Source organism: Anser brachyrhynchus, assembly GCF_964034855.1.
Source record: "Anser brachyrhynchus genome assembly, chromosome: 2".
Classification (NCBI taxonomy): Eukaryota; Metazoa; Chordata; class Aves; order Anseriformes; family Anatidae; genus Anser; species Anser brachyrhynchus.
In genome coordinates, this window is record NC_137695.1 from 30313994 (window position 1) to 30338778 (window position 24785).

The 24785-nt window shown below is 35.4% G+C and overlaps 1 protein-coding gene across 2 annotated transcripts in view; it reads left to right on the top strand.

The window, feature by feature from the left end:
- The window catches only part of LOC308190308 (uncharacterized protein), a 373068-nt gene that overhangs the window by 282829 nt on the left and 65454 nt on the right, over window positions 1-24785 (top strand). Inside the window, exons 1-2 of one of the 2 annotated variants that reach the window (XR_013947060.1) lie at window positions 7891-8017; window positions 8691-8765. The gene's annotated coding sequence lies outside the window, so the exon portion shown is untranslated. Of the gene's footprint in view, window positions 1-7890; window positions 8018-8690; window positions 8766-24785 lie in introns of those variants that run through there. The other variant, XR_013947059.1, reaches the window with a different exon arrangement.

Consider the following 24785-nt stretch of genomic DNA (forward strand, 5'->3'; position numbering starts at 1 on the left):
CTAATTCTTGTAAGTGAACAATCCTTTCTGAGTAAACTACATACCTAAAATGTATTTGTCTTTTTACCTACTTAAAGCAAATTATGCCATGAACATATGTTTGAAATGCTGGTCTCCTGCTACATATTGGTAGATAAGGAAATGCACCACCAAGCAGTGATTTTCCTCTGGTCCTTCTTGCTAAGTCCTGCCAAGTACCGTGTAGCTGTATGACTGTTCTGTACTATTCTGCTGAGGTAAATGGAAGTTTCCCAGGATCTAGCAGAGAATAAATTACTTTCCCCATCACGAACAATGCTGCCAATCAATAAGGAGTGTGTCTAAATTAGCAGTAACATCGTAATGAAATGTTTTAAAAGCCTGAACGGTGTCAGGTACCTGCTTCCCCAGAGAGCGGGGGAGGTGTCAGTAAGGAAAACTTTTGGATAAGCTGTATGACTAATTTATACAGAGACTAATTCTGTGAGCTTTTGCCTTGTTTCTCTGTCATGGACAGTTACTCAAAAACATACTTCCAGTAGTTCAAATATTAATAGTAGTGTCTAAAAGAACTGTTTGTGAGAAGTCATCACAATATAATTAGGGCTAGAACAATAAATGTCAAGAAATAAAAAACTAAACAGCCAGCTAGGCTATTCCCTGATAACAGTGTAGTATGGTATTGCAATAGAAAGGGATCCTAAAGCACATTTATGCTTAGTTAGCAGTATGGATGTTAACACTTTTAGCACTGTAAAGGTTATTTTCTCTCATTTAGAGCTGTAGAAGCAGAAGCACAGAACTAAGCATTGACACACATAACTACAAAAATGATTAAATGTATACTATACCATCTCCCCACACTCCCCACCCTCTTTCTTTGTGCTGTATTTTCCACCTAAGCAACAGGCTTGAAGGAACAGGCTTTCTTTCTAATCCAAAAAAAAACATTTTGGGATGTAGATTCATTACAAAATGGAAAATGGTGACAATGGAAGTTTCATAACTACAGTTATGTTTCTTGGATTGTATACTCGTTTGACTGATTTCTGATAATATAGAGCAATGAGGTAGATGGAATGAAATCTTTTGTTAGCTAATTCATTTCTACAGAGGTAAGAATCAGTAAACAGAGGATTTCCTTACAAGTTCTTCCTGAGCTACTCAGCTGGTCTTCTAATGGTTCCAGTAGGTTTCTAATACTTCTGTTTGAGGGCCTTGAAAACTGATGGGGAAATATGAATCCTTTGTCATCATCACTCATTTGATTTTTGGTTTGGAAAATTCTTTTGATGTAATTCCTTCAACCACAGATTTACCTCTAGTCATGCATATATGATTCTTAGAATTTGTAAAGGATAATCAAGCCTAGTAGAAATACTCCCTTTTATGTATATACTACTTGCTCTCACAACTTAAAACATCTTATCCATTCTGGAAGCTGATAGTGTATTTAAGTAACTATTATTGCTTTTACACATGCTCAAAAATATTCATAGAAAACTGTTTATGCTAAGCTAGACAGCTTTAAACATTACAAACTATGCAAACCCATCATCAACTCAGAATTAAAATTGACTGAGACACTTCTGATGAAGAATCTTTCTTCAACTAGTATTTATTTGTTGAAATCAATACTTTTAATTGAGTGTAGTAATATGCTGGAGAAGGCTGTTCAGTGTCAAGATAACATTTTTAATGGAGAGTAGGAGAATCATAAAAAGTCATACACAGTAGTTTGGCAGCTAATGTCATCTCTCAGAAATCTGTGTTCAAAATTGCTTTTCTCATATTGCCAAAACAATCCTGGACCACAAGTGTCCAGACTAATTTGAATAATACTTTTTTTTTTTTTTGAGAAAGTTTAATATTTCAAAGAAGAGGACAGTCTGGATCACTTAGTCTGGGAAACCTTAGTCATCAGTTAACCTTTTCTTCACCTGTTTTAATACCCTTTTTTTCATGTGCATAGCATATTGCTTCCCTCTCACACAAATAAAACAAAAAAATCCAAGTGCACTTATGATATGTGTAAATAACATACAGCCAAATTTACAAAACAGAGCTTGTTCTCACTGTGGAGCTAAGGTTGCATGCAGCCACCTGAAGCAATTATGCACCATAGCATAATTGATAGTTTCATAGTAAGAGAAACCTTGAAGCTGGATGAGAGAGAAAAATTTTAGGTGTGCTTGATAATGTGAGTTAATGACTCCAGAATCCCAGTCAGGAATTATTTCCTCAAGTTCTCTAAAGATGTGATTACCTGAAAGCTTTTTTTCAAGAAACAGTAGTTTGGAGTGGATACTGAGAAGTTTTTATATGTGAAAATAAGTAGTTGTTTCAGGGTGTTTTTTTGTTGTTGTTTTGTTTTGTTTGTTTGTTGAACTATGCAAAATGAAGGTTTCCTCAAGAGAGATGTAACTTGCAAACTTCTTTTTCCTATGCTTCCTATGTATAACTTAGATAGAAAAGCTAGAGATCTAAGTCAGAACTCCAAGATAGAGAAATATCTTGAATCAGAATCTACTTTTACCAACTCCTAATTACTCCAGATTATTCCATGTCTTGCTTATTTATTTTTATGATTTATACTTCAAGAAGCTTTAGGTTTGTCTTGATACAAAAACTGAAATTTTTGAATCTGTGGCTGCATATATAAAATTGAAGCAGTTAAATTTTGCTTTCCACCAGTAAATAAATTCTAAAATTCCAATTACCCAATCAGATATTTAAACACTTCTATGTCTCTAGAAGAACTTAGATTTCTACTTTTCAACAAATTCTAGTACCATTTCTAATACTGTCAGACAGCACTTTCTTCAAAGAGCAATTAGCACTATAAAGTTCAATTTAATGTGTTCTGACTATGTATCTCTAACAAAAGATTCTCTCATGTTTGTGTGCCTGTAATACCAGTGCTGAGAGAACAAATGATACTAATATAAAATATTGAAACTCTAGATTTATCATCCTTTTGTAGCAAGTGAGCCCTTTCTTGGGCAGGGTTCCAAATACATTTCTCCTGAATGGGGTGCCTGAAAACTGTTATGTAATAATATGTGGTTGAGATTTTGTAGCTCTATGGATTTTGTCCCATGAGGGTTTCTCTCCCTCTGTTCATCTTGAAACTAAGCCTAAAATAATTTCCATTTGCTTCTACGACTATAGAAAACCTCACCTTCCCGTAGTTTTTAATAAAAAGGACTTCTGAGAGTATCAAAGTGTGATTTTTCTGCTCACCTTATTTGGAGGAAGGGAGGGGAGGCTAGGGGAAAATACTCACTAAGACATGCATTCTGAAGGCACCTGATTGAATTTGAATGCCCATTTTTTTTTCTAGTTTGCACTTTTTTATGTCTTAGTTAAAAAAAAAAAAAAACAAACTATTGTTATTGAAAATAATTTCTAGAAAAACATGACTCGGTGTCAGTCTGCAGCAAAACATGCATGGCCATATGGCTTTGCAGAAGCAATCAGAGATGCTTACTGTCTCATGAAACCCTAACATGATTGCTGATGATACGTCTGCAAAATACACATGCAGATTCTGTAGGACTGAAGATAAAAATTATAGTGAGCCATACCCAGTCCGTTCTTCCAATGAAATACATATTATCTGCAGGAGGAGTGTGGAAGTACACACCTGCTGACAATGCAATTTGATTTTCCCCCAGAAGCAGGAAATGTGTAGAAATGGAAACTAACTGCACTGCCACCTCTTTCCCCTTCATCTTCTGTTCCAAGAGTATGCAGGAGAAGTATATATACAGAGCCTCTGATTACATTAAGGGATGAATTTCTTGCCTTTCCCAGGTTAAATTTTTACTTAATAAACAATAACAGCATGACTGCATTTTGATTTCTTTATTCTTTCTAAAATATTGGACTGGAAGAAGCAGAGGCAGGAACTGACTGGAGTTACTTTGTTCTGAATAGTTACTTAAGATCTTAAAATCAGAAAAAAGATCATCTGAACTTGAAAGGCAAGAGGTGTTTCAGAAAAAAAAAAAAGAATACACATATTGCATATACGCCATTCTGTATGTCAGTCATAGTAAAAAAAAATTACGCTTATTTATTTTGGAGTGATTTCTTCAACTCATCTTTGTCAACCTGTATTGTTACCATTCTTTCACCATTGAAAATCCTATTGAAAAACAAGATGTGATTTTTAAGATATCATTTTTGTGCCTTCAGCTTATTTACAGAGTTAGGAACTCTGAATTTATTAGCCATCACCTATCTCAATAAGAATATACCTATTTGCTTTGCAACCCCATAAGAGCTGGAAAAAAAAAAAAAAGTTTTATCATCTTGCACGGTAAGACTTTATTCACAATATGCCATTTCTGAACCCAGAAAAACTTTAAAATTATCACCTGCAATATAATATCTCTTTTATTATAATATCTCTTTTTATTGAGTACAGAAGCTGAGGAAGAAATTTGAACTCTTATTAAAGATAAATCAGAAGAAATAATATTTTTAAACCTTTGTTTTGCAAACAAAATTAATTCGATATTTTAAGTAATAGATTTCATATTAAAAGAAATTATATTTTGTTTAAATTTTTATTTCAGTTGTCTCTATTTACTAAAGAAGAAAAATATAAAAGTTGGAGATTTCATGCCTCCCTTTTTCATTCTGAGATATTAAAAAAAAATAAAAAATAAAAGGATTGGCTTAGAATTTAAGCAGAGTTAAAAAAAATCTGAAACAAAAAAGAGAAAATAGATTTATTTTTTTTTTCATTCAAATTTCAATCAAATTAAACCTTGATATAAAAATGCCAGGTCACTAGTTGTACAGTGATCCATCTCCATTTCGAAGTACTTCCAGCTCTGTCTATGGTACTTGTGTATATTTTTGTATTGGGTATATTTGTGCTTCTTCAAGAACATGAAATTACCTCTGAAGACTATGTTGGATGAATTATTCCAGTCATTTAAAAAAACCAACCAAACAAAAACAAACAAACAAACAAACAAGCCACTGTACTGGAACACTGTAAGGCTTGGGTTGCTCCTTTTTAAATCATCACGGTGAGGTCTCAAGTAACTTTAGGAGGCTGCATCCTGAGAATTGTTGCCCCAGCCTTGCACCCTGTGAAAACCCCTACTTTCATCTGGTGCAAACACTTCTCATGGAATAAGTCGGTACCTCTCTGAGATTAATGTCTGGGTGAAGACAGCTGCTGAACTTTGTCTTGAAAAAGATAAATTGAGATATGCATGGAAAGACTGACATATTTTGATCTTTTTTTTCTTTTTTTTTTTTTTCTTTAAATGTTTTCTCCCCTTAGTTCCATGCAGTGATTTAGGCCCTGAGTCTGCCTGGATTCTATGCTACTGCTGCTACATGTTCAAATGGATATGAGAAATGAATTAGCTAATGGTCTTCTATGACTGACTAGAAGACTGGTGTCAGACTGTTCATATAACCCATTCAGCGAACATGGGAATGTTCTTTACCTTTCTAAATTCCAGTTGGACTGTTAAATTTTCATCTATTTCAGTAGAAAAATGAAGAAATCTTGTTAATGTAGAGAGCAAAAAACTATTCCAAGAAGCCTATTGGAATAGGAAATTTAACCCATCATAGATAAGACTGTTGTCAAAAGGGAAGAAAAAGTTCATTTCTGATTTATTTTTTACAGTTGTCTATAAAGTATCTAAAATTAAGAATGAAGCGATAAGAAGCTTAAGTGATTCAGAGGGTTGAGAAGAAGAGTCAATGGGTTGTGTAGGTTAAATCAACTGAGAGAAAGTAGAAGGAAAAATATACCACCACCGTAGTGGGATTTTGGCTATTTACTCATTAGGAGGCACTCATACTCTAAAAAGTCTCACTGGACAGATAAATAGCAATGTGCAAATATATACTGCTGCATACATTTAAGAGGAAAAAAAGACATTACTGAAACCTGAATTTCTTTATTGAATAATTTACTTTGTCATCATAAATGTAATGCTATATTGCCTTGCAGTAAAACTACTGGAGAGATGTGTTGGTAAAGCCCAGTCCCAAGAGGGATAGCAGAAGAATGATCAAAAGCTTGGATTAAACTTATTTATTTATTTATGTATTTATTTTTGCTTAGGTTGTTATTATCATTTTGTTTTGGTTCCCTGGATTTCTTATTAATTTTGCAAGGACTGTCATAGACTGGTTTGGGGACTTCCTGTTCATTTAGTTTAATGGATGAATATTTTTTTTCCACAAAAATTATAATCATAGGAAAAGTTTGTAAGATCATAAGCAGCAGACTGAGAAGAAAAAAAAAAAAAAAAAAAGGAAAGAAAAGAAAAAGAAGATATTTATTCCTGTAATGGGTCAGTGATTAATTTTGATATCTGTGGGTCTTTGAATGCAGAAGTCATCTGACACTCTTATTTTGTACTGAGAGTGTTTAATGTATGTAGCTCTTGACTACAAGGGCTTTGATGGTGTTGAACTTCTGTGCACTTATTTACAAAAGTATGCAAAGTTGGTGAAAAGGAGTCTGGGGGAAGAACTGTCTCCTTCTTCGTGTTCAAATTTGATGAGCTTCCAAAACAGTGTTGCACATGGCCAGCTCTTCCTGCTTGCTGTGTCATTATTCAGTTCATAAAAACCCAGAAATTTTGTTTACTGTCTTTCCTAAGTGGTAAGACTTCAGTGCTGACTGTGGTCTACTTCTAGTTTAAGAAAAATGAATAAGACCATCCTCATTTCCCACACTCCAGAGAAAAAAAAGTATAAGAATGCTAGAATGTTCTTGGTAACTAATCTGTGTTTCAGCAAACTGAGGATGACCTTTATTTAGTAATGTGGTGATGGCACATGCCTCATGTTGCAAACATATAATATGAAAGGATCAAGTTAAAAAAGCTGTAACTTTGGTCCAAAGTTTTCCCACAATTATCCTGGTATAAATTGATCATAATTGAGGTCAGGCTAAAGCACATATTACGAACAAGTTTTGGAGTATTTTGTCTCAATTTGGCTGAAATGAAGATGGCTGGCTCACAGAAAATCTGGGATTTAAGCCTAAATATACTTCCTAGCCCTAATCTGAATACCAGTCCCTTTGCTAACATGGGTAATTGAATAACCACATGATCTCTCTTTTGTTTGCCAATGTGAATGGATTATTTTATAGTCCCATGTTAGTATATACAAATAAAATAAAAACATTGTCTCTGAGTTTCAGAAAGAATAAATTTCTCTCCAAATAGAAATGACAGTCTACTAAAACTTGCCAAAACACAAGCACAATGTGCCCCATTTGTGCAAACTGGTTGTGTAGATGATCTGCAAGAAACTAATAGGGATTTAGGATTTTTTGCGTTAGTAAGAAATCACATTGTGATTCCTTTTCCTGTCTTTTTGATGCCAGTTACTACTTTCTTGTGTGTGTGGATTGATTTGCAGATATCTAGTATTTCATCATATATGAAAGTAGAATCTGATCAAATACCTCACATTTCTGGGATGTTTGGATGAAAACTGCAGGGCTATCTTGTTTGAGTTGACAGACAAGATTTAATTTCATTCTCAGAGTACTTTCCTTGGTTGCAAACAAAGCACTATACTTCCTCTAAGTATGAAAGGAGCCATTTTTCAAAACCTTCCCCAAAAGCTGGCACCCATTGATTTCCCTCAGTTGAAATCGTGTTAGATATAATAATATTGCACAGCTAGCTGTAAAATATATGTTTTAATTTTCCCAAATGAAAGAAAAAGTGGCGAGGATTACTTTTGATAAATGCAGCATATATATATATATTATAAAATGGAATACACTTCTTTGTATGTATTCATGTAACAGTGTATATTAAAAAGTGTATTTCTTGAGAACAGAGAAAAAAATTAAATTTATCTGCGCATTTTGATAAAGAGAGTTGTTCCATTTTCTTTCAGCATCTGAGGGATCTACCTTCATGAAGGTCATTCTGCTGTATGAATTAAAAACAAACAACAACAACAAAAAACCTATCCTTTTACATTTTGCATACATGAACAGCAGGATTTAAATATTTAATTCAGTTTTAAGGTAGGGAATCACATGGGTGGATTTGTAATTGGGTGCTGTAGGACAGCACAACTGTTACAGATAACATTTCAAAAGTGTTTTCATTCTAACCTTCAGGTGTCACTCCTAATTTTCTTTATTTTTTTTTGGGGGGATGTTTTTAGATGCAATCTCCCTACATCCTTGCTGTTTACTTTCTCCTTGGAATTTCATTTTAATTTTGCTATTGTATATGTTAAATTTAACTAATTTTTGGTATGGAGAGGTAGGGGGAAAAAATCACTGTCTTTAAAGCTAGAAAATAATCATGTAGCTTTGTTTTTTCTAAACATTGAAAACTGCAAGTGATACAAATTGAGATGTGCTTTGTTATTGCAAAGAGAAACACTTTGGAGTGGTCTGATGAGAACCGATGTTGATTTGACAGAGTTATCAGCCATTCAAAGCTGCCTTCCTCATCTGAACACCGTGCTTTTATACAAGAGTGTTCAGCTTTGTTCATACTTTCTTTGCAATGGAAATTTAATTGCTGCTATTTCAGTAGAAATAACACTGGGTTAGTAGTGAGCATTTTGGAAAGAATTGCATGATGAGAGGAGGTTATAGAGATACATACTGCATGGGTGCCTGGTGTTATTAGCAAGCAGTGCCTTTTGGTTGTTAATGATGTGCCTTTCCTTTGTGTTCATGCCAGGAGATGTTGATTCTGTGAAAAATGGATTTCTGCTCCAAGATCCAGGTGAATACTTTCATGGCTGACTTATCATAGGTAAGATTGCTTGAGAGAGAGCAAACTGAAAGCGTTTATATTTGATAGGTATTCCCAATGAATGTGGTAGAGTAAAAATAAGCTGACCAGGAGCATTGCAATAGAGGTTGTAATTAAGACTAACCTTTCCATAGAATTAGACTCTTCAACTTGGTGGGAAAATAGAGAGAAGACAGAACTTAACTCAAGGACTAAAATTGTAAGCATTTTAGCAAAAGGATCCGAGGAAGAGTCTAGCGCCATTTTATGTTACTTTGGTTATATAACGGGATATACTAACTAAATTGTTGGTGAGGCTTCTCATGGTTCTCCCTTTCATGCTTATGGAACCATCAAACCCTGCTAAGAATCTGAGTCAGGCAGTGCAAAATTAGTAAGCAGACTTTTAGGATCTCTTGCCCACTCCCAGTTGGTTTGCTCTCTAGAGACTGGAAGGCAGAGCAACCAAAAATCCTGTTCCTTTTATTTGCTTGTGTATAAGCAGTTTTAAACAAAAACTGTCAGAACTGAGAAGTGTGGTATGAAAAATTGGCAAGCATTTTGCTTGGAACATTCTCTATATCCTGTTTCTGAAGAAAATCACATCTTTGTACATATCTCTTGTAAGCAGATTATCAACAGAAGGACATTGATTCAAAGCAACAATGTAGTGTCAATTATTTTTAAAAATAAAAAAAGCTAGGCTTTTATTTCTACATATCTTTCTTTGTAAAAAACAGTTGCATACACTACGTAAAATTGTGTTGCAGTTTTAAGTATGATCATTGATCATGACATTTTTGCTACAGCTTACCAGATACTTCAAGTAATTATATATCTAACACAGACAAGTTACACTGATAAACGGGTGATCCTATCTCTCTTTGACTCTAAAGGGCAGTCAGACATTGGTTGATAGATCAGAGCTGAATTAAAAAAAAATAATAATAATAAAAAAGACAACTGTCCTGTGTAATTTATAAACCAGGACATTTAGGATTAATCTGCCTTCTGCAGAATGTACCAATCCTAACATTTGGGAAGAAGTCCACATTAAACAGAGACATATCTGTGGGAGCCACAATACAGTTACAGCCAAGTTGGGTTCAAGTCCAAATGCTAAAATGTTCTTTATCCAGCTAAAAGGGGGACTTTTAAATAAATTCTGGAACATTTTCCTGTAATAATCTCCACATGTACTTTTTATAAATGTAAACATTAGCTGTTGCTATGCCCCGATTTTATTTTAACCTGAACTGTATTTACTATACCTAAGGATAATTCACATGGAGCAAAGAACCCTAATATTTGTATTTTAGAATAAATATTAAGAATATCTCTCTCAGGGGAAGAAAATGTTTAGATAACCTGCCTTTCACACAGAAAAGCTGGCTGCTGAACCTTCAAGCTAGCAGTTCTTCCTTGTCTTTCCCACTGAAAGACAGTACTACATATGAAAATACAGTGCCTCCTGGCCATACTTAAGAAACCCTATTTCTTTGTGATAGGAGAACGTATGGAAGCTGTAAATAAATTATGATTGCCAAAGATCAGAGGAATTTTTGCACAGGACCAAACAACTTAAACTCATTCTTTGATACAAAACTTTAATAATTTAACACAGTGGTAATTTTGGTATTGCTAGAATTCCTAACAATTGCACTGGTCTCCAGGTTGTTAGTGGATGATTAACAATTGTTCTAAGTAATTAGCAGCTGATCTCTGCAAAAGTCATAATTTGCAATGTTTCATTTAAGCAATTGGCATGCTTTCCTTTCTAAGAGGCCTTGGAAATCTCTGCGAAAACACCACAATGTTCATTTGATGAGGACATACTATTTATTTCTTTAATAAGTATTTTGTACTCAGATGTCAAAGGTAAGCACTCTGAAATGCTCTTACTCAAGTTATTCTGAAACATGAATTAAAAAATGATGCTTTAATGTAGTAGCATGGTGGCTATCAGAGAGAAGAATCAGCAAATCTTCTGCCTCCTATCTTTTCCAACAAGAATAACTAGAGTAAGTATACACACTGAGGAAGGCTCATCCACTTTATAAGCACTAAAATTTTACTCATATGTTAGTAGAGACTCACACCGAGTCCCTCTTCAAACAAATATAGGTTATAGAACTGGGACACTCCTATGCAGGAAGATATTTTTTTTCTTTTACTCCAATCAGTCAAGTCCCAGGCATTGAGTTTGATGTGTTGGAGAGGATCTTTCTTGTGCTGGCATGCCTGCACCTCACACATGTGCAGGGCAGCACCCTACAGCCCAGTACTACCTATGCCAGCGCACAGAGCATAGCTGACCCCCTGCACTGAAGCAGGAGGGAGCACACAGAATTTCACAAAACCAGTATTGACTGCTTCCTAATGAGGTGCACAGACCAGGCAGCATTCTTCATCCCACCCTTCTGCTCTCAGTGTTTTAACACCCCATTGCTTTCCTCTGTGATGGGACTCAGATAAACCTCAACACTCTTTTTAAAGTCAATCAAACTGCCATGTGTCCTTTTCTTCAGACCAGTCAAGGGGTGACTTGCACATTCAGAAGCCAAAAACTCTGACAGGCCCATTTATTGAGGAGGCTAAACAATTTGAAGTGATCAAGCTTTCACACAGGAATATAACAACAATAGTCAATTCAGAGTATTATTAAGGCAAAATATTAAACCAGGCAACACAGCAAAACTATGATCAATTCCACTTAGCAATCTGATCTTGCTTAGATACAGTTATTTTACTGTTTGTTTTTGTTGTTGTTGGCTGGTTGGTTGCTGATTTTTTTATTTATTTTTTTTCCTCGGTTGATGTTAACACTGTAATTCTATTGGAGCCAGTAGAGAAACCTGACTGGCATTGGCTGAAGTTCTGGACCTACATTTATAAGCTCACTTCTCTTCTAAAACACCTTTTTGTTTTTCTTTTATTTACCTAATGATAATAACAGTCTGTATTTTTTTATTAACTAGCATGTAGACAGGTGCACTTTTAATAACAGATGAAAGATTCAAATTCTAATTGAATTTGAAAAAGAGAAAAAGAAATAAAGAAAGAGAGAGAGAAGGAAAGGAAGAAAGAAAGCATAAACAGTAGCGAGCTGGCAAAACAGTGAACTTCCAGATGTGCATTAGTTTATTTTCAGGCAGGGTCAGTTAGCATATTTCTGTTCTGGCATGTGCATTCATCTTCAGAACAGGGTGGAAATTCAACATAATGAGCACCTGATCATCCATTACTAATGAGCCAGATATGCCCTGTTATTTAATTTGCTCTTTCATAATTTCATACACTATATATTGTGCTTAACACTATACCAGTCAGTCTAATGGAGAAAGCTTGTCTTCATCCCTTTCTCTGTCCCTGCTAGTAAATGGATTTAGAAAAAGAAATGCAGTCTATTATTCAAAGATGGTTTCTAAGATGGTTCACAACAGGTTAATGAATGATATCTCATATTAGACCAATCATATTAATAACAGAGAAGAGTACATGAGGGTCATAGTGCTAATTGCATAGGAGGTCCAGCCAGAAGGCATCTTTATCTTAAGATTCAAGACGCACCAAGTTTGACTAATCACCCACAGTGTGTTTGCAATTAAAATAACAGTGTATTAACCCTGCCAATATGAGGTATCAATATTTTATGTGTGGCTTGACAGTTCTAAGCTGAACATTTGTGGTGCTTGTTATCATGCTCATATAGAAAGCATGCAGCTCTTGCTCTGCTTTAGACTGCAACTGAGGAAGTTACAAAGGGGGAAATTTAAGGGAGATTTTTTTTTTTTCCCAGAAATGTAATTTGCTTCTATTATTTTCAAGGAAGGTATTAACATCTTCAAAAAGAAAGATTTTTGCAACTTAGTTTGCTTTATCCACCACAACACAAAATTCAGGTGGTTTTGAATGTGTTGAATGAAATCGTATTGAAATCAATGGTAAGACTTCTCTGACTTAAATAGTCTTTAGCTCCACTCTGAATTGAGGGAGAGTAATATTTTTATTTACTATGACCCGAACTGTCGGACAAACATTTTCAAGGTAGGCATAAGATGTGTTGAATTTACAATAGCTCCTTGTGTGACACAGATCTTCACCCAGTTTAAATTGGTTTGGGGCTCATGGCATATATATTCTGTCGATCACGTAAACCTCTGGTTTGCACAAGTAAAATCTATGAAGCAGTTTAACTTGCAGACTGAACTCCATTTCCCAAATCTGGTTTTCAAAGAGGAAAACATTGGCTGTTCCTCCTTAGCCCACATCCCGAACACTCTGCTCAACTGTCTTCTTGTAGGTCTGGTTTCTATTGGCTCCACTGCTGTTATATTTGTGATAGCTCATCAGTAGCAAACACAGCCACCATTGTCTGAAAACCCACTCAACCTTCATCGTTTATGACTTAAGAAAATAAACACACACACACACCCTTCTTCCCCAAATTTTGATGAGTGTTGAGGGTACTCCAGATGCCCAGAATCATTGCATAACTTTTTATATTTTCTTTAAAAGAAGCATTATATCTGAGAACCAGGTGCTTTTTTTGAATTCCACTAAGCTTGTTACCCAACAAAATAAAAACTGCAAGACTCTTGAAAACGTCTGTTCACAATGAACCAGCTCTTGCTTCTTTGTTAGTTCTCATATGTTTTATATGTTTTTGTGTCAATAGATTTTTTTTTTTTTATTATTTCATTCTTGTTGGTAGTCTGAACACTTTCAAATGTTTGTCAATTGATGGTCTATACATAACGGGTACAATCTATATCTGGGTCAGACCTTCTAGTTCAGATACAATAGCTTCACTCCCTAGAGCAGTGATTTTTTTATTTTTTATTTTTCATGTAATAGATTTGTAAAGAACTGAAATGATGCCAAGTAGACTTAAATGCTTTTCCTCAACTTTTGCAAATGGTTGTGCTTCTGCTTGTGCTTGGATCTTCTGCAAACAAAATTATATAAAATTATTTCAAGTTTTAAAGAGAGGCCTGTGAGATATAAAACTAGTAATAGATTTTCTTGTTATGCCCCTGTGTCATTGTATCTGTATCTATCTTATTCAGAAATGCCTGATTTCTGCTCATATAAATGTAATCTAGGTTTTTAAACCACAGACAACAAACCATAATGTAAAATTTGTAGTAAGTTTAATAAGAAAAAAATTATTTCATTTTTTCATGGACATTTTGAAAACCACATTTTTTTCCTGCCCCAACTACAAGCCCTTCCAAAATGAAAGTTGGAACTATGAATCTTCAGCTTTCAAAGGACTATGACAGTATGTGTTTTTTTAATTCAGACATCTGCGACTGATTAGAGAATTTCATTCCTTAGATTTGAGGGTAACTTTCAACAAAGATACCAATTAAATCTTCATGCCCCCACAAGAGATTCAGATAGTGAAAGACAGGCTTTGCTCAATGAGCAGAAAAAACGTGCTGGCCACATTGGGCATCCAGACCCCAAACTAGTCTCAGTGTAATTTCTGAGAGTGCAGTGAGCATCTGTGCTCATGTTATCCATCTTCAGAAACCTAACTTAGAGAAGCACCATACCAGTGGGATCTGGTTCTCTGTCACACTGGTCTGTGTGTGTGTGCTTTAGCAATCTAGAAACTCTAGAAATTATTATAGTAGCAGAAGGGCGTTAAGGAAATTTCATACAGAAAGATTTATATAGCTCATATATGTACATGTGTGTGCATATATGTATGTATATACACACACGCTATAATCTTATATAAGCAGAGAGTTTCAAAACTCCATGTCCATCTGAGGAGAAGCACTTCCATCTCAGATCCCCTCTTGCATCAGGAGAGGGGCAGTAAGCTGATATCCATGTTAAACAGCCAAAGTATGAACACCAGAGGTGGTGAAAGAAGTGTGTATCCTAAAGTTCCTCCTCCAAAGGGTTGCTGCCCTGCTATGCTTGGCAATAAAGCAACAAAGCAATACAAACAACCACAACAGCAACAAAAGGATATATATTAATCTACTCAGGTGTATGAGCATCTCAAGAAAAGCTGAAAATCCAGTACTGTATGCAATTCATACAGGTAAATTCAGACAGACATTGCCTTGTGAGGATTGGTGAGTTTTGTTTGTTTGCTTTTGCTTTTGGGGAGTAGGAGGGCAGGGTTATTATTTTATAAGATTTGGTCTAGGTTTATTTTCTTTATTGTTTTGATAGATGTTTTGCTGAATTCCAAAAGCTAAAGGTAAATGCAAAGTTTCTTATTGTATTTCAAAGAGGCATTGGAGAGTCTACAGGTCACACGACTAGGATAGTTTTTGTTTCTGTTTGTAGGCAGGCATTGTTTTTTCTGCTAACCAGATTAGCTTCCTAATAGTTTCACAGATTACCCGTTTGTACCTTAATGTCCTTCCCCCCCCCCCCCCAATGATTTCTGAAGTTTGCTAATCATGACAGGAAAGACACTGAGTTAAGAAATGAAATGTTAAAGTCTCCAAAATTCCATGTGAAGACTCAAGGGCTGCTACAGTAACATGCAAGATCTATAGTCAGTAATAGAAGAAAATCTGATGTCAAATTCATTCTCTTATTGTGGGTATGTGTGCGTGTGTATCTGCATTTTGGTGGTACCTTCAGCCTGATGCTGTGGCTGAGAGTCTCTTGCGAAAGAGTCTCAGAAAGTTAGATCATAACAGAGCAAACTGACAGGTACTGGGTAGCAACAGGAACACAGCAGACAAGAGGGAGAGCACATATATGCACATATGTAATCACAATGGTAGAGTACTAAAAACACTTTTCCAAGAACCAAGAAAGCATTCAGGAAACATCTCTACCTCAAATGCATTGAAACATGTATGCTAGGACAGGTTATTGTCTCAATATGCCTGCTTATCAGGGCACTGAACTATTTAAATTCTCTCTCTCTCTCTCTCTCTCTCTCTCTCTCTCTCTCTTTCTTTCTTTCTTGTTCTTTTATATTATCAGGGGACAAAAAGTCCCTCAGGAAGCAGGGGAAAAAGAGTACATCGGGCAGTAGGGCAGTGAGCTAAAGTGTTGTTAACATTTCATTTATCAATATGTACTTGGTCTACTCAGTCTCTCTAACCACAGTTGTGCACAGAAAAGAGAGCATACGCCAGCCTTGAGCTAAAAAATTCAGTGTGTGGCTGTTGATGAGTTGATCGCCCTCTAAAGTGCCTGATGAATTAGGCATAAAGATCCGTATGATGAGGAGGGTTCATTAGCATGAGCTCTCTCTCACCATTGTAAATCATACATCCCCAGACTGCAGGATGACTAAGGGGAGAGGGAGGGCAGCCAGCCAATTCCTTGCCAAATCAATGGCAAAGGCAGGGAGCAGAGTTGTGCTCCCACTGTGACCTTTCACAGGGTGGCAGGCGGTTCGAGCCTTTTGTCATTAACCCTACAAGGGACTGAGTACGGTAATTATATAAAGAAAATCACAGAAATTGTTTATCATTAAAAGTTCACTTTTTTTTGCTTCAAAGTATTTTTTTTTGAAAGCTTATTTAAAATTTTGTGGTCTGGAAACACATCCATATGTGAATTTGGTTATTTCCTGGTTTCTTCCAGAAAAGAAATCATGCAAGGCTTTGGCCTTGATTCACCCTTATAAATATTGGGCCTATGTTCTCTGCACCAGCACTAGAGGACCCTGCAGGACCTCATCCTCTGTGATCTCCACCAGTGGTCTTGTGTGGAAGTGACTCATGATAAGGGCATCCCCGGTCATACTGGCTAAACACACTTTCTGTTACTGCGATACAGCCTCAGCCCTCCTGGAAAAAGGATACTGCTGGGGGTCTTGCATCTGAGGATAAAGTAGAAGCAAGCCCTGTATTGCTTACATCGTACTACTAACTAATAACATGTTTCCTATAAGAGATACGTTACAATCTTGTTAGCAGTGTATATACTATAGTGTTTAATTACAATTAAATTTTATTCCCAGTCTTTAGTAAAAAAAAAATTTAAAACCATCAGGCAAATTATAACAAAGTAACCTGTATCTGAGCTTCATCTATGGTATATGAAAGAGAATTTGGGATTTAAATTTAGGCAGAGCAGAGATGCTGAAACAGCAGATACTTCAAATGCACATATTTTCTTCAGGGAATGAAGAAAATTATAACCATTTATTTTATTAAGAAAACTTCATAAAGTTTAGTTAGCTTTTTAGAACTGAGCTGTTATTGATTGAAAGCAGTTTGAAATACTATATTCTATGCAAAGGACCTTAGACTGAAGTTATATTGGAAAACAGATCATTCTTTTGCCCTGGTGAGCTTGCAGATTCAAGTGGGAAGGGGGCAGGAGTCAAAGTGTTGTTTGAGGTTAAATAAAGCATTTTGTTTTGATATGTCTATGTGTTGTTTTTTGTTGTTTGTTTTTGTTTGGTTTTGTTTTGTTTATTTAGTTTTTTCCTTTAAAAAGGCATTTAAAATAGTATGGAAGGAACTAAAATTTAAGTCAATTTTAAATGAAAATTAATATGTTTATTTTGAAAATGGTGAGGAGAAATATTTCATTTGCTTTATGAGAAGAGAGATGTCTTGTAAGGCAATGATAAAACTGAGTATTGTCGTTTCTTGCAGAATAAGGTAAAAATCAAAAGGAAAAAATGTTGAACTGCTACTGTTGTTTTAAGAAAGATTATAAAGATCAGTTTTAAAAGGTATCACACTTGAAAATGGAAATAGGCATTTTGGAGAAATTTTCACTCTACCTCAGAATTGAAGATAGACACACAAACAGTTTGGAATTTCTCATTAGGTACCTATCCACATTTTAGATCCTTCTTATTCCCCTCCCCTTTTTATGTGACTTAGAAATCATGTTACCTGTGAATTTTAGCAAATGCCTAAATCAACATTGAGAATCTTGATTTCTAAGGATTAAATTCAACATATGTATGTAACAGTGTCCACATTGTCTTGAATACCTAGAAAGCTTCAAAAATATCTAATATACATTTAATATGCATGCAACCTAATTAGGATACCTAATACATACTTAATAGCACCTCTGAAAAACTAGCTAGTTCCAAGAATCATAGGAAAATTTGAGCTCCAAAAGTAAGCAGTCACCAGCAATGTGCAACTATTTCTTTGTTTTCTTCAACAGTAGAAGTACCTTGGAAGGTCATAGCACTCCTACCTTCCTTCATGCATGTCCCTAAAAACTAAGTGAAAAATAACCCTGCAAAATCTTTTGCATTTTGCTTAGTTCCAGCACAGGAAAAATACAACAAAATATATGGCCATGGGGTAGTGTGAAGTTGTGAATATCCTTTTTGGCAGAAGAACAATCTTAAATTGTCTTACATAGGTTACAAAACCACATTTAGATACCATCAGTTGAATTCTGCCTCTCCCTTTTTATAGGCTTTCGGAATCTTCCCAGGGTAGCTAAGAAAGCTCTTAAAATATCATCTCAGGTGTTCACTTCTGGATTAAGACATCTAACTGTTGTGGCTTTGAAAAGAGTTCCCTTTTATTTTAGCCTAAACTTAAAACAGACTCAGTAGAAAACTCCAGAATCCAGGGGTGCTTTTTGTCATGATGACACAGTTTATAAGTCCTGTATGAGACTCAAGTTTCCAAGAGTGATTAGAATGGTCTGAGTTATATCAATCTGTGTTTACAGTTGGATATTTTTGTTCATGTATTTATTTTAATATTGTACTCTGCAAAACATAATTGGCCTTTTTCCACCCAATTTAAATTCGTTGGATGAATATGTAAACTTAGCAACCAAGGTTTTTTAAAGCTATCTTTTGGATTTTGACCCCATGGGGAATATTTGTGCAATCTAATGTAGTTGTTCTGAATATCATCCTATTTAGGAGCCTAAAGTAGGATAACGTTAGGCATCTACACTAAGCAGAAGGACATAGGCATTTCACACAGAGGGTGGTGAGGCACTGGAACAGGTTGCCCAGAGAGGTTGTGGATGCCCCATCCCTGGAGGCATTCAAGGCCAGGCTGGATGCGGCTCTGGGCAGCCTGCTCTAGTGGTTGGCAACCCTGCCCAGAGCAGGAGGTTTGAAACCAGATGATCTTTAAGGTCCTTTTCAACCCAGACCATTCTGTGATTCTATGATTTCTGGAATATTATTCCAACAAACTAAGTTAGATTCCTGAAAATAGACAGCATAAATATTTCCTCATAATTTGGCATTTCTGTTCACTTTGAAAGTTCACATTTCTAAGTAAGTAAATTTGGCCAAAAACATCGCAAAATGTTGTTTCCTTTCTCAGGTTCAGAGGAGCTGCAGTGTAAGTCTACCTTACATTTCCCAATCACTGTGCTTTTACCTAGGGAAGATATTGTATCTAGCAGGAATTTACATGTGTTTTACTGTGCCCCTGGAATTCAGTCCACTGTGTAAGAACACTATGTTGCTGAAATGGCTTGCTTATATAACACTCTGGCTCTGCTATAGCCAAATGCAGTGGTAGTTTTAGCATCAGGGTATTGGTTGCTCCACTATCTGGAGAAAATTTGTGGCTGTTAGAGATGCTGAATTGAAAGAGGAAGGGTCCTTTCCAGAGTAATGACTGCTTTCTCTTTTGCCTTTGGGCCACAAAAAGTGCATTTGATGAACCCATAGGACAGATATAGGTTATAAACTATGTCCTGCTCTGTTCTCCAGCCACATGAAAAGCATGTCAAAACCTATTCAAGGAAGCCTTACAGCCCTTACCAACCAAAACCCAAACCCCTTATTTCGTTTTGCTAATTATTTGTATTACTACTTAAGAATCACATAGCAAGCCTTTGGATGGAAACAAAATGAACACAATAATGAATTCTGAACTGAAGGCAAAGTAACATTACTTTTCAGATCCTTTATCCCTCAAAAAGTCTGTAAGTCATTGTTTCAAACAGTGATTTTTTTAATAAAGATTTACAGTACTTGCCTTCTAAGAAGCAACATTAAGAGGTACTTGAATGGTTAATGCTGTTTCAATGAAATCCTAAAATCTCATAAATCTATATTCATATTTTTACTGACAAAATATACAGTGTTTTAATTGCCTGGATGAGATTTTTGCATTCTTCTCAAAAGAGACATGCTTACAGGATTGTAAAGGTGAGTCTTTGTGGCAGTAGAACATCTTAAGCTTATTTTTAAGATAACAAAAATATCATACATGAGGATCTAGAAATAGAAAAGTAAGTGAAAATTAGCAGTTTTCCTTTAAAAGCTAAAACAGTTCAATAGTTAAATTATTTATCTTTCAGGTGAGATGAAGGAAGGAGGAGTAATAATGCCACTCTTTATTTGTATAGAAACAAGACTCTGGACCCAGTTTTTGGAAGGGAATATTTCAAGATAGTTCTCTCTCAGTCTCTTGTATTGAAATAGTTTTATGAAGGATTCAAATATTCCTGGATATAGGAGCTAGAATTCAAGTTTACATTTCTAGGGGACTGCCCAGAGTGCTGAGACAGAGTCACTCTACCTCTTTTTCTTTGTTTGAGCTGAAACAAATTATCTGTTTCACTACAAAAGCTTTTTTTTTTTTTTTTTTAATTTTTTAGGTCTGATAATCAAAATGAAAATGCAATTACTTACGCTGTCCCAATCAACCTAAAAAAGAAAAATCTGTCACACCATAACTGTATTAAAACAGTAGAATTTATATGCTGCTTCATAATATGTGTATAAAAATAAAGAACTCTTCAACTCTTCCAAAAATAAGTGGAAATATTACCACAAATTCTTTTTTATGTGTAAAGATTTTACATTAGTCTGTATCTGAAAAATAAGAAAGGGAATAGGAAACTCTGATTACAGAAGATATCTCAACTAGTATATTAAATCGTGGAAAGAATGTTTCATTTTTATTGTGTCTAACACTCATCTGAGAGAAAGAGCATGATACCTTTATTAAACTAACGTAAAGCAGAGCTCATCCATAATTCTGAGCTTAATACAATGATTTCAAAGTGCCACAAAGAGTATCGTAAGTATTATTTTCAGCTGTCTTCTAAAGCACAATGTTAGAGTAATGTTTCTGACTCCATCATCTTAACAAGAGTAGCTGCCTGCTATGATATCTGATAACTCTGCACTGTCAAAACACCCTCAGCAGGCACTTCTTCCCAACACAACTCACAACACATTATTATCACAGCATTTCTTCCTAGTATTTTCTCTTTCTGTCCTTTTTGAAAAATAAAGTAGGACAATATTTTTCTTCAGTTGTCCAGTACAAAAAATAAATAAATAATGATAATAAACATATATATATAGTTGGTACCAGTACAATGGTGATTCAGTAACCTTCTTAACAGCTGATGTTGAACAGAAACAGTTGGGAATTTTCTTATGAAATATTCCTTTGGAATATGCAGTTTGCTGAAAGTGAAACTTTTAAACTTTTTTCCGAGATCATATGTACCTATTACAATAAGGCAAGAATTTCTGATCAGGGAGAAGACAAGTGCACTGGAGTAAGACCCATTATTCACCTGGCTCATTTAGAATATTTAAATCTGTGAACTGAGTAAATTTGAACTGAGTAAATTTGAAGTGTCTTTATGTCACTAAATATTATAGAACCACTTCAACAGGTAATTCAGGGGTTGTTGCACAAAGAGGCCACGACTGCGTGTCTACATGTAGAATGGAGAATTATATTGCTAGCCTACAGAGTAGGCATGGACTAACCAAAATCTGGAAGCAGTATGGTTGTGTCAGCCAGTCTTCTGCTGGACCTACACAATTTGCCTGTGCTAAGGATTTCAGTATACTAGTTCAAAATCATGCTGTTTTCTTTTTTCTGCCTATTTGTGGTAGTGTGGTAGGTTTCTGGTAGTATCACTGTACCTTGTGCCACATTGATTAAGTCAGCTGTAGCTCAGGGTCTCTTCACTAGTATTAATATATATATATATATATATACACACTGTTGTGGAATGTGCTTTACTCTTCCGAATTTCTTTTCCTACTCCCCATCCCACCTTTTTTCCCCTTTGTTTCCTTTTTATTTGATTTGTTTTTGTTGTTCTCCTGGTTCAAAAGAAGAAAATTTACAGAATCTTGTAAAAACTTCCATTGATTGAGAAAACAGCTTCCCAGCCAGTTCTAAACACTGCAGTATCTGGACAGAGAGTAGGGAGGAGGTGGAAAGTAAGGAGGCTGCAATGTATATTTATAGCTCTGTCTGTTAACCATAGCTAGAAGTTTGAATGAAAGCATGGTTTAAGCACGAAAACTGCAGAGTGAAATCCTTAAAGTAATATATTCTTGTCTTCTATATGCTGATGTAAATATATGGTTCCTATAAACATTACTGCTTTTGCATCTGAAGTATACAGTAGTTACTAAGGACAGAAAATACCAATTGATAACAAGTAGTGAGTGGTATATTTTGTCTGTCCTCTACAGAACCCAAAAGCTAACAGAAAGTCTTAACACCTAAGCTTTAGGCTGATGCTGAGATGTCGTTTGCTTCTGAGACTATGTTTCCTTTACTAGACTGCAGTCCAGTGGCATCTTCCTTTGAAGAAATACATGACAAATTCTTAAACTAAGCCCCAGGGTAAAAAGGTGTAAAATACAATGAAACTGCTAATACCCCAAATGTACTGTCAACTCTTCCAAGCATTAAAAATAAAATAAAATAAAATAATAAAATAAAATAAAATATTTGGTTCCTTCTATCCTCTCTGGCAGGGCCAAAACCTCTGTTGCTTTCACTTTAAGTTTTAAAGCAACTTTTAAACAGAATATTTCCTAATTATGATCAACTTTGTATATACTGCTGTTTTTAAAGAATTACTGTTTTATTAATTTGTTAGATGAAACATATGCAAGCTATGTGCTTTGTTTAAGGACATATAATATATTTGTAACACAACTAGAAAGGCAATCTGAATCACTTGATTCTCAGAATTAATCTCTAAGCAAGAAATAAATTCTTAACATCTAAGTTATAATCCAAAGTTTCATGCTTTTGTCCCCAGGTATTTTCAAGTGATACTATATATTGTTAAATTTTCTCTAACTTGATTGCTGGCTGTCCTTTTTAGGCAGGCCACGAGCAGTATTATTTCTGTCTTGCAACTAAGTTTAAACCTAAAGAATACTTGTCAGGATTATTATTTTTTTCACTTGTCACATCCCTGTATCTAATAGCAGAATAGTGTTCTATTTATAGGACTGTTGGTTTTTAGTTCTGAGCTATCCTATCATTAGTATTTGTCTATTTCTCCATACCTTGCTAGAGGGTCAAGTCCCAAGAACATCCTTGGATCACTGCTTGACTGTTTTTCTCTTTTGTAAAATCTTGCCTTCTTATGCCAAGATAAAACTCTCTTCACAGGCATTCACAGACTTCAAATTTTCCCCTTTTTTCTCAAAAACATGCTCTTTTCTGAAACTTACATGTGTCTGCCAAAGAGGCAAGCTCTTTAAAATGAGATGAGGAGGCGGGGGAACCCACCACCAACAAAACACTGACTTGTTTTCTCCAGCTTTTAGCTACAAGTTGAGACCCTTGCTTTGTTTTCCTCTAATCGGATGCTTTGGCATGAAGCATCCAAAATGTAGATTGTTGGACTTGTTCATGGTATTTCAAAGAGAGCATCATTTGGGACATATATTAGCAAGCAGGCGAATAATTAATAACAACACACGTGGAAGCAAATGAATGTTTTGCTTGTTGAAAGAGAATGAGAAAGTCAGACAAAGGCCTAGGCTCTATGTCCTTGCCCTCCACAGCAGCAGAAGAAATAATGTTATGAATAGCATTTAACTTGAATTTGTAGCAAACTGCTGCTTTTATCATAAACAATTGCCAGATGGTATACATTATCTTCCTTTTTTCTCCTTTCACAAAAGCAGCATTAATTGCAGAGCAGCCCAGGGCTCCACTCAGCTCATCAGTGTGATAACACTTCATGACCCTGATTAGCCGTCAGTCTACTCAATTAAAAAGATCATTTAGACATTCACCCAATCATTTGCCTATCGAGCCACCTGGGCCTCAACCAGGGGCTCCATTTTTAACATTCTCCTGCCCTCTCTCATCTTGCCTAGCTTTTTTACATATCTCCAAAAGACGTAATTGAATTAAATAAAGCGTCTCAGGGGCAGCTGCAACATCTGCTGTTTGTGGTATGTCAAGCCTTCAGCATTAAAAACAGTTACATATGCTCCAAATTAGCAGGTCGCAGAGATGAAACAGTCGATGATAGTGTTTTTGTGCCAGCGTGAGAAGCAGCTCACAGCTGTGTGCAATTTACAATTAAAGGCTTTATCAGAGCTCAATTGTACTAGTGAATCAAGTGGTGAGAGGTCAGTTAGTGAATTAGACCAATTAGAGCTTGTACAGTTAAATTATCTGTCTTATTACCTACTGATAAACAGCCTTGTCATATCTTTACTCAGACGATGAAGCTTGGAAGTATTTTATGAGGTGATATTGTACTTTTGTGCATGTGTAATGGAACTCAGTACATCAGCAAAGTTAGTCTAATGCAACAAGCATAGAGCAAACAACTTTTTAAAATGTAGAGAGAAAAAAAAAACACCAAACATCTGCAGTTAGAACTTTTAAGCAAAATTGTTAGAACGGGAGTTAAGATTATAAATATTGGCTGTATTTCAAGATATATTTTTCTGCTTGGTAAAGTATAAATTCATAAAGTTAACTGAAGGAAATGCTATGCTTCTGATTTTTAGGATTTATTTAATTACTCTCTTGCTCTTTCTCATTCCCACTCTGAAGGAGGGATGGGAGGCAAAGGAGAGAATTCTCATAAAGTCAGGCTGTAAAGTAATACAGTAATAATAGACAAAGACAGAAATTGCTGCTTCTTAGTCTCAGGATTTACAAAGTTCTAAGAAGCTTCACTTGTAAGTCTGGACAGAGATGACTAAAAACGGGTTAATTGAACTCAAGTGAGCCACTAAAGCCTTTTCAGAAGTGTTATGGATACAAGTGTGTCTGCTTATAGCTGGGTGGTATTAAGGATCTCTTATTGTCATGCCATCCTACTGTGTGAATAAGACACAAACTGCAC